Below are 14,497 nucleotides of genomic sequence, written 5' to 3'. Positions count from 1 at the left end.
TTAAAAAAATCTAAGAAGAAATAATTTTTCTACAGAAGCTACGAAGTATGAAAAAATTAATGAATCGGTAGCAATAAAAAAATTTGAAGAAGAATTCAATAAAATTATAAAGCCTGCTGGTTTATTTGTAGATGTTCTTCATGGATATTTATAAATTATATTGTGTATTTTTATAATTAAATTTTTATATTTTCAGGAATTATTTCTGAAGACGAAATTGTGGAAGTCTTCTTATGAGACGATTATAATATAGAACTTATAGAATATTTCTTTCAGATACAAGATCAATTAAATATTATTGAAACTAATCTGTGCTATTTTATTGTATATTCAGGTCCAAAAAATAAACTTCACGTTGAAGTAATTGATAAAGACGAAGATTTTTGGATCAACAAAATGCTTCCGAAATTAGATTCTATTTTAATTGTCTAGAACAAAAGATATTATTAAATAGAAGAGGGTGAAATTTAAAATGTTTAGAAGCGCAGGAAAAAAGAACAAAAAAATGTCAATTTAATAAAATATTAATTTTTAAAATAATTTGTTTCACTAAGTTAAATTCCTATAAATTCCATTCAAATTACAAAGTTTACGCATTAGTTTACTGTAATTATACATCAAAAAATATTGTATATTAAAAGTGTTTTGATTTTAATTTATCAGATAATGAAAATTGTATTGTATTATATTATATAGAACAATAAACCGAATTTTCTGTTTAGATTTCCAGGTTAAAAATTTTAACTATTTTAATAATTTGATAACTATTTTGATTAATGAGGAATAATAAATTATCAATATTTAAAAAAAAATATATATATTATTTTTGAATTTCTTGTGTGATACAGACTCACATGTCAATGGCTTTCTTACATGTGGCCTATTTGTAATTCTGAAATTAATAGTATTATGGATCAAAGAGTTTCTGAATTTTATTGATATAATAACTGGTATAAAAATGTACAAATTTCCTTGAATATGTCCAGTTAATAAGCCATCTATGAATAATGAGTGGAACACATGACATATCCCCCTTCCTATGCCACAATCAGTTATACTTACAGATTTCTGTGATTATTCGGTTTACGTATGAACTTTTATTATTTTGCTAATTTGGAGCAAATCTAAAAAACGCAATATTTTTCTTGAAAAATTGTCACTGTACAGTCTTGTTAAATATCTAAACTTTGACATGACATATTTCATTTACTAAAATAGTCTTTATTTTTTGAGTTATTTGCTGTACAAAAATCGTACAAAATGACCTAAGTTTGACCATTAATAACTTTGTTATTAAATAATATTACAACTTTAAAACTATGGCATGTTAAAGGTCAAATATTTATTAATCCACTCCCAAAATTTGAAATAGATTGATTGCGTATTTTTTGTGATTTTTTGTGTTTGTATAGGGAATTTAAAACAGGGAGACGCCGCTCTTAACTGCTGCTTCACGTTTCAATTTACCAGCTTCAATAAAAATTTCAGTAATGGTACAATAACACACATCATCCAATCCATTTTGAATTTTATGATAAAAGATTTTACTTTAAATAATTCCATTAAATGTGCGTACTAAAAAGGTTCCCTATACAGCAGCTCTATTAATTTTGCATCTCGTTTTCGGATTTTCTTTTGAAACTGATATTTCTTTGTTACAAACGTTGCATTTTAAAATAAATAATCCATATCGCACTGTACTGTATCTGATACCTGATGAATTGATTTCAGTTCTAAAATATTAATTATCATCGTTGTCAGATATGATTTCCAAAAAGATGCATTTTGCCAATTTGAATAAAAACGTGCCGTTCATATTCTTCATTTATTTCTGAAAACGATCATCTTTCACTTTTGCCTGAGGTTAAATAAGACTTAATTCTAACTGGATGTAATGGGAACGTAATAGACTAAGAGCTTCTTTGTTTGCAAGTGAATTGCATATATTACCTAACATCTCATATAAAATATGTCGCGAACATTGAGTAGTTCTCGTTCTAAAAGATTATCCACAATATACGATCCAATTTTCTCCAGTTCCCTTTTGCTTGTATATATAACTTTTGATTTTTTCCACGTTTCTTTGATCAAGAAACAAATCTATGCGTTTTTTTGCATTTTATAGAATAAAGATTTCTTTTATTTTATTATGTATACTATAATATGTAAATATACTATAATATATAATGTTGCATGCTTCTTTGATTTTATATTTCATATTAAAATTATGTGAGATTTTTCAATTTTATAAGTCTAAGTTTACATAATACAAAATAGCTCAGTCCAAACTTAACGCTTCAACAAAAGACAAGTTATGTAACAACAAGAAAAAACGAAAAAATGTAATAGAAATAATTCAAGAATATTAATAATTTAGGTGAACCAATATAATGAACAAAAAAAACTATATGAATTTAATAAAAAAAAATAAAATACAAACTATCATATTTATATTAAATTCATTAAATTCGATTTGAACAATAAAGGCGGAATACGCATCTATCCAGACTCATCCAATGGAAAGTCAAGGACACAAAAATACGAAATAATATCAAAATTGTGACAGATACAAATAAAAATTTATTAATTAATTGATGACATGATTTAAGAAATTTACATAACACATACGAAATATTAAAATTTACGAAATCATTATGGTCGAGATGCGGCAAAATCATCACTTCACAGTCACGTGTACACGTATGCGGGTGAGCTGAACCAGAAGACTAAAGCTGACGTAGACGCCAGCCCACTGTCAACTGGTTCGAGATCTGAGGAAGATCGGAGATCTTCCTGGGGATGGATTGGACTTGCAGGTGTTGGATCCGGTAGCTCCCCACTACCACTGGCTTATGGAGCGGTACTGAGCCCCAAGACCACGACAAGGTGGATCCGCCACGACGGGTCCTTTTCTATATGCGTAGATATCTTAATATTGACGATCGAGCAACGGTTGCGAAATCGTAAACAAAAATGAATGTACACAGTTTAATTATTATTTTATATCTTAATTTAAGTGCTTTACAATTTATTCATGTAAAGAACAAATTAATTAATTTAATAACGTTCGTTAATTTATATATACATATTTATTTTATAGATTCAGATATATTTAAGAAAACGCAGAAGCTATACATAGTAACAGTAAAACAAAATAACATTAATAGGTATCTTAATACTAGAATTAAAACTAAATCTTACATGATCTTTAATTTAATGATAAAACTTTAATATTCGGAATATTCATATTACAAATACATCAATTAATATAAACACAGTAAAGATACTATTGTAAGTATTGGACAAATATGATAACAAAGTATGTAAGAAGATACAAAAGCTCTCAAATTCAATCAATTTTGAGATACACATGTAAAACACAATAATTTTAGTAGATACCTTAATACTAGGATTAAAACTAATTCTTAAAAATGATTTTTAAATTAATGATAAAACTATCTTAGAACTAGCATCACAAATGTAAAACTAATTGTTTATAATAAGTTATTACATATAATTTTTGGGAATATTCATATTATAAATAATACATCAATTAATATAAACACAGTAATAAAAAGCACGCTAATCAGTTCAATTCATTGACAAAGATCCGAATTAATATTTGTTTCATAATTTGTGACTCATATAAAGTGGTTTACAGACTCACACACAAAGAAATTACATGTGGAATTGTTGATAAAAAATTAAACTATAATCATTAAAAGTTCAAATTAAAGAGGACAATATTCATATTTTTAAATATAAAGTATGAGAATTTCTATTCTCTATTATGTATGTAAAATAAATTGTGAACGATATTGACTTCATATTATACAAATGACAAACAGCAACGAAGACCTTGTTGCGACATTGTTTTAACGTATACGTCGGTGATAAGCTCAGAAAAAAGTAATGTAAATTGACCACTTTGCAACGAAGACATTATTTTGTAGAGTAATTGTTATATACATGAGAGTATGCCGAAATGAATATGATAAAATTAGTAATAATTCCAATCAATGTCGATCTTTAAACCCTAATTAATATAGATATTCAAACAATGTTCACGAACAAATTCTTTGCAGATTCGGGTGTCATAAAGAACATAACATAGCAAGACAAGATATGCGTCCATGTGGAATACAATTTTTAATGTTATATAAAAACATCTTAAGAACTTACGAAAAAGTGTAATATTAAATGTTGATTACAGATTGACGATTTAAACAACCCAGTACAACGACAACTGAGGTTTACATTCCTGATGATGAAGATACGAACTGAACTATTGACATTAATACACAGAAAATAATCACTATGGTGAAAATTCTATACATCCTAAAGAATTTGTTTGTAAATTCCAAAGAACAATGAAAAATAAATCAGTCAAATCATTTCATTTTCATTTTTTACGCATCTTGTAACAGCGATTTTGCACATTTTAACAATGATGACTTTTCGGGGAAAATTATCGATAATGTTGAACTGATTTATCTAAAATATTGAATGGTAGGTATTGTCATCAAAGAGTTTAAAAGTTTAATGTAACGGTTAAGGTTTATAGGTCGACGTTTCTTGGAATTATTTCCTGACAATTATTTTTTACTAGGAAAAAAAAAATCTTATTCATTTTTGTATTTGCATATTGGATCGCGGGTGCTACAGTTTCATTTAAATATTTATATGAATTTTTCGACAATTTGTATAATGCGAAAAACTTCTGTAATTCTTTTGCCATGATAATTAATCGATAATTAATCTTGTTGGCAAACAGATGCGATCTGCTACAAAAATCGTGTCACGCCGAATTCGAGTCTCTATAACAAATTGTTTTTAAAATTAGACGTCAATAAATTTATATGTTGTGTTTATTTTAGAAAAATATTTATATATAAACTAATGGAGAGAGTTATCGCCATGAAGAATAATTGCTAACACTAAAATAGTTATCATGCTGAACAAAAAAATAAACAAGCAAGTAAACTTGTATTTACGTGAAATTATTGATTTTATTCTAAAATTTAAGAAATTGATTATTTTGTTAATCTTTGTTTATTGAAAATTCATTATACCGTATTATGATATAATAATGTGATCAACACTTTAATCGGAGAGTGTATTTTAATTTTATTTGCTGTTACATGCTACATGCTACAAGAAAAAGTAGAAAGTTTGCAAGAAATTAATTCAGTTTTCGTTAAACATCGAAGGCCAATATTATTTCTAAATTATAACCAAACCAAACTTGTAATATGTAATAAATTTCATAGATTTATATTGTATATTAATTTTTTAAATAAATTTATTTTTGTGTTTATTTTAGAAAAATATTGTTTATTTTTTCATACCATGCCTAGATGATTATGCTATGGTTCAATTAATAAATTGTTTATATAGAAAAAATTATAATTTGCTTAGCATATAAATTTTGTTTGAATTTATATAAATTTAATATATGTTTTGTAATATAAAACGGCGTGTATGAAGCTGGACGAACTGGAACCCAATTGCCAAATACTGATACAACATAACTAAAACTATGCTCATTCGTGACATTGATTTAGGCAATCGCCTCGTTCTTCGTTGAAAGCGTGACAAAAGGTGAGAAAAGCTGCACCCCGCACTTTGCCAAAACGGTATAACAATTACATGGGAATTTCGGGCTCATTTTGGGCTAATTTCGGCCCAAAAGTAAAAATTTTGGGCTCGAAAAATAACCGCTTTTTTTTTCATTTTAAAGTGCGGGGTGTAGCTTTACCGTAAAGCTACACCCCGCACTGAGTTTCAAAGGCTAGGGCTATCGAATCAAAAAAATTTGCATGCAGGAATTTCGGGCTCTTTACGGGCTCACGAATGGTCAAAAGAAAAAAAATGTAGCTCAAAAAATAATGGGTGATTTTTAAAATTTTAAGATTTCTACGTACTTGCACTTTTCTCATTGACATTACACGGTTAATTCTGTCGATTCCGAAGTGTTCTTGGTACTGAAATTTCGGGCTCTTTAAGGGTTAATTTCGGCCCAAAAGAAAAAATTTTGGGCTCGAAAAATAACCGTTTTTTTTTTATTTTTAATGTGCGGGGTGCAGCTTTACCGTAAAATTAGACTCCGTGCTGAGTTTCAAGGGGTGGGGTTATCGAATCAAAAAATTTTATATGCAGGAATTTCGGGCTCTTTACGGGCTCACCAATGATCAAAAGAAAAAATATGTAGCTCAAAAAATAATGGGTGATTTTTGAAATTTTAGGATTTCTACGTACTTGCACTTTTCTCATTGACATTACAGGGTTAATTCTGTCGATTTCGAAGTGTTCTTGGTACTGAAATTTCGGGCTCTTTAAGGGTTAATTTCGGCCCAAAAGAAAAAATTTTGGGCTCGAAAAATAACCGTTTTTTTTTTTATTTTTAATGTGCGGGGTGCAGCTTTACCGTAAAATTAGACTCCGCGCTGAGTTTCAAGGGGTGGGGTTATCGAATCAAAAAATTTTATATGCAGGAATTTCGGGCTCTTTATGGGCTCACGAATGGTCAAAAGAAAAAAAATGTAGCTCAAAAAATAATGGGTGATTTTTGAAATTTTAGGATTTCTACGTACTTGCACTTTTCTCATTGACATTACACGGTTAATTCTGTCGATTCCGAAGTGCTCTTGGTACTGAAATTTCTACTCAAAATTAAAAATTTTGGGCTCCAAAAATCGATTTTTTATTTAATTGTTAATTAAGTTTGTGTGTAAGTCCACTTATTGAAAATATGCAGTTGGATACGGTGATTTGGAAATTTCAGGCTTTTTATATACTAAATAATGTTCATAAGTAAAAAATTTAGGCAGTTGTCTTGTATGAATTACCGTTTTGGTAAGGGCTAATTTTTTTATATTTTATATAAATTTATGTTACGCAGTCTCGTTGTTTTAAATTTGTTGTTTAAATAATTGTACCTTTCAGATTAGATGTTTTGAATAAAACACTCTGTTTTTCGGGTTGAACATGGTTTGAGTACTATGTTTATTCAAAAAATAATTTAAAAAAATAAAATAGTTATTTCTGAAAACCTTTACTAAGTGATTTTCGAATATATAATGACATGAGGTTGGATATCTTTATTTTTTAGAGGAAATTCGCCAATTTTTAGGTCATCGATTTCTGTCCACGTGCGATCTTCATAATAAATTGCAGCAGTGTAATGCTGCACCGAGAAATCAACATTTTCTTTGTTCCTTGATTTCCTAGTATTTTTACCAAAGGGGGCAACATATAAAATCATCCCCTCCAACTTAAATGTGTTTTGACAAACTTGAATCTTTGTCGGAATATCAGCAACGGTTGTGAATGCAGTGTGTGACTTGTAGTAAACGTCCACAACAATAATACAAAGAATATGAAATAAATGATTCGAATGATACGACTATTTATTTAGACAGATAAGCCATTATTAAAAGCATTACTATAATTTATATTTCGATATAAAAACTTTCGTGTAGCTTGACGACTCGAACTGTGAATGTTAACAATTCATTGTACTAGACAAATGTGGTGTTTTATGCCTAAGACAAAAATTAGCTTGTGAAATTCAAAATTTCTTTCTTCTAGAATATCATATTTTATTATAAATGCAGTAAAAAAGACAGGCATATATGATGAATATATGATATAGGAAACAATCAATTTAAAATCAGTGTAAATCTTACCTGGATTTGTAAGTTGAATTAAAAAATTCGAAAAGTCGGTGTGCCAACTAGAAACAACATCACCCATTATTTTTTGAGCTACATATTTTTTCTTTTGATCATTGGTGAGCCCATAAAGAGCCCGAAATTCCTGCATATAAAATTTTTTGATTCGATAACCTCACCCCTTGAAACTCAGCACGGAGTCTAATTTTACGGTAAAGCTGCACCCCGCACATTAAAAATAAAAAAAAAAAACGGTTATTTTTCGAGCCCAAAATTTTTCTTTTGGGCCGAAATTAACCCTTAAAGAGCCCGGAATTTCAGTACCAAGAACACTTCGAAATCGACAGAATTAACCCTGTAATGTCAATGAGAAAAGTGCAAGTACGTAGAAATCCTAAAATTTCAAAAATCACCCATTATTTTTTGAGCTACATATTTTTTCTTTTGATCATTGGTGAGCCCGTAAAGAGCCGGAAATTCCTGCATATAAAATTTTTTGATTCGATAACCCCACCCCTTGAAACTCAGCGCGGAGTCTAATTTTACGGTAAAGCTGCACCCCGCATATTAAAAATAAAAAAAAAACGGTTATTTTTCGAGCCCAAAATTTTTTCTTTTGGGCCGAAATTAACCCTTAAAGAGCCCGAAATTTCAGTACCAAGAACACTTCGAAATCGACAGAATTAACCCTGTAATGTCAATGAGAAAAGTGCAAGTACGTAGAAATCCTAAAATTTCAAAAATCACCCATTATTTTTTGAGCTACATATTTTTTCTTTTGATCATTGGTGAGCCCGTAAAGAGCCCGAAATTCCTGCATATAAAATTTTTTGATTCGATAACCCCACCCCTTGAAACTCAGCGCGGAGTCTAATTTTACGGTAAAGCTGCACCCCGCACATTAAAAATAAAAAAAAAACGGTTATTTTTCGAGCCCAAAATTTTTTCTTTTGGGCCGAAATTAACCCTTAAAGAGCCCGAAATTTCAGTACCAAGAACACTTCGAAATCGACAGAATTAACCCTGTAATGTCAATGAGAAAAGTGCAAGTACGTAGAAATCCTAAAATTTCAAAAATCACCCATTATTTTTTGAGCTACATATTTTTTCTTTTGATCATTGGTGAGCCCGTAAAGAGCCCGAAATTCCTGCATATAAAATTTTTTTATTCGATAACCCCACCCCTTGAAACTCAGCGCGGAGTCTAATTTTACGGTAAAGCTGCACCCCGCACATTAAAAATAAAAAAAAAACGGTTATTTTTCGAGCCCAAAATTTTTTCTTTTGGGCCGAAATTAACCCTTAAAGAGCCCGAAATTTCAGTACCAAGAACACTTCGGAATCGACAGAATTAACCGTGTAATGTCAATGAGAAAAGTGCAAGTACGTAGAAATCTTAAAATTTTAAAAATCACCCATTATTTTTTGAGCTACATTTTTTTTCTTTTGACCATTCGTGAGCCCATAAAGAGCCCGAAATTCCTGCATATAAAATTTTTTGATTCGATAACCCCACCCCTTGAAACTCAGCGCGGAGTCTAATTTTACGGTAAAGCTGCACCCCGCACATTAAAAATAAAAAAAAAACGGTTATTTTTCGAGCCCAAAATTTTTTCTTTTGGGCCGAAATTAACCCTTAAAGAGCCCGAAATTTCAGTACCAAGAACACTTCGAAATCGACAGAATTAACCCTGTAATGTCAATGAGAAAAGTGCAAGTACGTAGAAATCCTAAATTTCAAAAATCACCCATTAATTTTTGAGCTACATATTTTTTCTTTTGATCATTGGTGAGCCCGTAAAGAGCCCGAAATTCCTGCATATAAAATTTTTTGATTCGATAACCCCACCCCTTGAAACTCAGCGCGGAGTCTAATTTTACGGTAAAGCTGCACCCCGCACATTAAAAATAAAAAAAAAAACGGTTATTTTTCGAGCCCAAAATTTTTTCTTTTGGGCCGAAATTAACCCTTAACGAGCCCGAAATTTCAGTACCAAGAACACTTCGGAATCGACAGAATTAACCGTGTAATGTCAATGAGAAAAGTGCAAGTACGTAGAAATCTTAAAATTTTAAAAATCACCCATTATTTTTTGAGCTACATTTTTTTTCTTTTGACCATTCGTGAGCCCGTAAAGAGCTCGAAATTCCTGCATGCAAATTTTTTTGATTCGATAGCCCCAGCCTTTGAAACTCAGTGCGGGGTGTAGCTTTACGGTAAAGCTACACCCCGCACTTTAAAATGAAAAAAAAAGCGGTTATTTTTCGAGCCCAAAATTTTTACTTTTGGGCCGAAATTAGCCCAAAATGAGCCCGAAATTCCCATGTAATTGTTATACCGTTTTGGCGAAGTGCGGGGTGCAGCTTTTCTCACCTCGTGACAAAGCTGTTCCAAAGAATTACCGCTCCTAAATCGCTGCTTTAAAATATCGACACATCTTACTACGGTACTACAAAACTAAGTATAACTTGTTTGAATTGTAGACAATATCTACGGAGACTAATTGGAACGAGAAACGATTTTAAATATTAAAAGCCAACAGTTCATCATGGTGGTGGCATCTGGTATTGGTCACATTGTACGAATTGATGCTGTCTTATGATGCCCTTTGCGGACATTTCGAATTATTTTATATAAACTAGATTACAAGTATAAAATGTGTAACATTTTTTAGAAAAATAATTTCGTATTTTCAATAGAATGTGTGAAATCTAAGTTAAATAACATAGAAAGTATATTAATATAAAGGGTCAGCGACAGATCTGCAGTTACACTTCGAATTCAGAATGGCTTGTTACTGTGCATTGTTATTCTCCCTACTAATTTTTTATTTTAATTTTTAAATGTGTGAACTTTTTATTATTGTTGTTTATAGAAATATTATATATTTCATTAATGTTGATAGAACATTTATTGGTTAGAATTTATTTTGGAACTTCTAATGTCGAATGCGATATGGTAAAAAACTGTAATACTTTCGTACGATATGAATATAATTCTTAGTTACCAATATATTATATCATAACTAATTAAAATTTCTCTTAAAAATAAATATGTTAGAAGTAAGACAACAATTAGCTGCTATAATAACGAATTAAACAATCATAATCGTAACTACAAAAGTCGTACACATTAATATCCGATTCAAAATGCACTTCAGTTTAATTAAAATTTCTTAAACTACAATATAAAAAATAAAAAATTACAACTCTCATTAAATATTTAGATTTTTTTACTAGAAGTATGAACTAAAACTGTCTATATACAAAATTGTCTGATTTACGTTCTACGCCTCTGGATGAATAATATATACATGTTATGAATGTGCTAAAGTGTATTCTACTCACCGAAAAACTGAGTGTTGGGTTAGTTTCTTACGGACCAATTGCGTAGAATTTGGTTCACCGAACGATCCTTTCGTGACCACGGAACAACCTTAACTGAACAATCGCTACTTTGTGGGGGGTTTTGAAAAGATTGCTCAGTCGTCAATATTATGAGCGGCGTTTACTAAAGGATGCAAAACAAAACATAGCCCGTAATGTGGTGCCGCCACGAAATCAAACAAACATTCGGTTCTAAAATGTTCGTCTGCAATTTTTTTGCATGGAACAGGACCGCACTTGAGATCTCTTACATATAGTGAATTTACTGGTTTTAATAGATTATGAAATTTATAATAGTAATGAATTCTTAATATATTTTTATTAATAAAAATTATATAAAATTAATATATAATACAATAATATATATTAAAAATATAATAAAGTATACAATTATTAACTTTTTTTAGTGCTAATAAGTTTTGTGATATTTTGTCGTATAGTTATACAACTAACCTAACCAATCACATTTTATCATATAAACAAATATAATAAATACGTTATACAAATACGGAAACCGATTTAAATTCTATTATTAATTAAAAGAATAGAATATATCTTTCAGATACAAGATCAATTAAATATTATTGAAACTAATCTGTGCTATTTTATTGTATATTCAGGTCCAAAAAATAAACTAAAAGACGAATTTTTGGAATAACAAAATGTTTTCGAAATTAGAAAGATTCTATTTTAATTGACTAGGACAAGAGATACTATTAAATAGAAGAGGGTGAGAAGCGCAGGAAAAGAGGACAAAAAAATGTCAATTTAATAAAATATTAATTTTTAAAATAATTTGTTTCACTACGTTAAATTCCTATAAATTCCATTCAAATTATAAGGTTTACGCATTAGTTTACTGTAATTATACATCAAAAAAGTATTTTGATTTTAATTTATCAGATAATGAAAATAGTATTGTATTATATTATATTGAACAATAAGCCGAATTTCCTGTTTAGATTTCCAGGTTAAAAATTTACTATTTTAATAATTTGATAACTATTTAAATAATGAGTTTAAAATATATATCAATTATCAATATTTTTTAAAAAAATATATATTATTTTTGAAGTTCTTGTGTGATACAGACTCACATGTCATTGGCTTTCTTACATGTGGCCACTTTGTAATTGTGATATTAGTAGTATTATGAATCAAAGAGTTTTTAAATTTTATTGCTATAATAACTGGTATAAAAATGTACAAATTTCCCTGAATACGTCCACTCAATAGGTCACTATGAATAATGTGTGGAACACATGACATACCCCCCTTCCTCCGCCGCAATCACTTATACTTACAGATTTCTATGATTATTCGGTTTACGTATGAAATTTTATTATTTTGCTAATTTGGAGCAAATCTAAAAAACACAATATTTTTATAGGAAAATTGTTTCTATACGGTACTGTTAAATAGATATTTAACTTTTATATTTAAGCTTTGACGTAAAATATTACATTTACCAAAATATGCTGTATATTTTGAGTTATTTATTGTACAAACATGGTAGAAAATGACCCAAGTTTGGCCATTAATATATTTGTTATTAAAGAATATTACGGCCTCAAAACTATGTCATGTCAAAGATCAAACATTTATTAATCCACACCCAAAATTTGAAATAGATTGATTGCGAAGTTTTTGAGATTTGCTTCAAGTCATCGACGGCGTTTGTATGGGGAATTTAACACAGGGCAACGCCTCTCTTAAATTATAAATTAATAATGAACGATTACACTTAGTACTTGGCTTCTGGATTTAAAACAGAATACGGTACCAAGCAGACTTATTAGTATTTGCGAGGTTTCTATTGAGAGTCTCAATATTTATCTAACGCTTCCATGTGTTCTCATTAAGGTTATATACCAGGGGTGGCCAACCAGCGGCACTTTGAAGGATTATTTGTGGCTCTCGATAAATGTACTGGAGTTCCCATTTCATTCCAGAGTTATCAAGATAAGTGAAAAAAATATGTTTAATTTTTAATATTTAAATTCAATACACATATTTTGTACTTTTATTTATTTGTTTTCAATAAATTTAATTTCTGTAAACAAATTTATTTAATACCTTTTAAATACGTATTTAAGAAAAAGTGCACCCTGGCAGAACTCGTGTTGGATTTGACATAGTTAGTTTAAACGGTTAATGGACTTCTATAACCAGGAAAAGGTGCAGGTTTTAATAGTAAATAAATATCATTTTTATTTTTATTTATTCAACATAAATGAAAATTTGCCAAAAAATTCTCCACAAGTTGGTCAATACTCAGTCTTATTAAATGAGTTTGAATGTTTAGTATTGCCTGTTTTAGAATCTGTAAGATAAATTTCAGTGTTAGTTACAAATTTATGCATAAAGATGTTTCGGGACAAATCAGTTTTAATAATTGACAAGATTGGGAAAATGGAATTGCACAGCAGAAAATTTGAAGAAGCTGTAAGAAACGCGATTTTAAAAGAAAATATAGTTTGCAACTGTTCCAGTAAAATGTAATCTACACTTAATTAAACAATTAAAAGGCAATTCAAGAAACCATTTAATAATGGTACATTGTGCAAAATTACATACTTCAATTTAATGATTAATATTAATTATAATTTTTAGGTTAATGAAGCCAAGAAATTCTTTGACAAAAGAGGATATCTGACCTTATTGTAAAAGAATATAATAAAATAACCACAAAATAAAAAATTAATATAAAAATATTATATTTATTAAAAAAATTATAATTAAATACCACAAATTTTATCAGGAATAACTTTAAATATCGGCACTAACTAACTGATAAATTATTCTGCCCTTTGTTTAATAAGTATCCTTGAATATTTAAGCTTTGTAACACTTTGTAAAATTTTTTTTTACCAAACCAACTTGTTCACTTATAGTTTGTATTTCTTTTTTGGAAAATATTGAGTTCTTTTCCACTTCTGGCTTGAGCTGCAATTGTCTCAACAATTTTGAAATCTAAAATACATTTATTTTGTTTACCACAAAAGTAATATAAAAAATAATTATAATATTCAACGTATTAATATTTATAATATAAAATTATATATTTCTGCAATCACCTGATTGGAACTGTTTTCTTAATGTTAAATAAAACTTCTTTAGCCTTATCACTCAATTGTGGGTTGACGTATTTTTGTGTGTATGCTATATATTTTCTAAACAATCCATGTGGTAACGAATCTAACGTTTCTCCAGGTTCCATTCGAAGTTTATCTATAAATACAATATATGACGTATTTACAGTATGTGGCCTGTATGTAAGTAAAAATTTTACCTCAAAGTGTGCCTTTCTAAAGTACTGGCATCAGCATTATAGAAAATACGCTCGATCTTGATATCTGCATGGGGAGCCAATACGTGTCTAGAAAGCAGCAAATCCAGTTTCTATAAAGTCCATAATGCTAAATAGTGCTAAAACA

The sequence above is a fragment of the Aethina tumida genome, chromosome 6 (assembly GCF_024364675.1).
Source record: "Aethina tumida isolate Nest 87 chromosome 6, icAetTumi1.1, whole genome shotgun sequence".
Taxonomy (NCBI): domain Eukaryota; kingdom Metazoa; phylum Arthropoda; class Insecta; order Coleoptera; family Nitidulidae; genus Aethina; species Aethina tumida.
Note: the sequence above shows the minus strand (reverse complement) of the source record.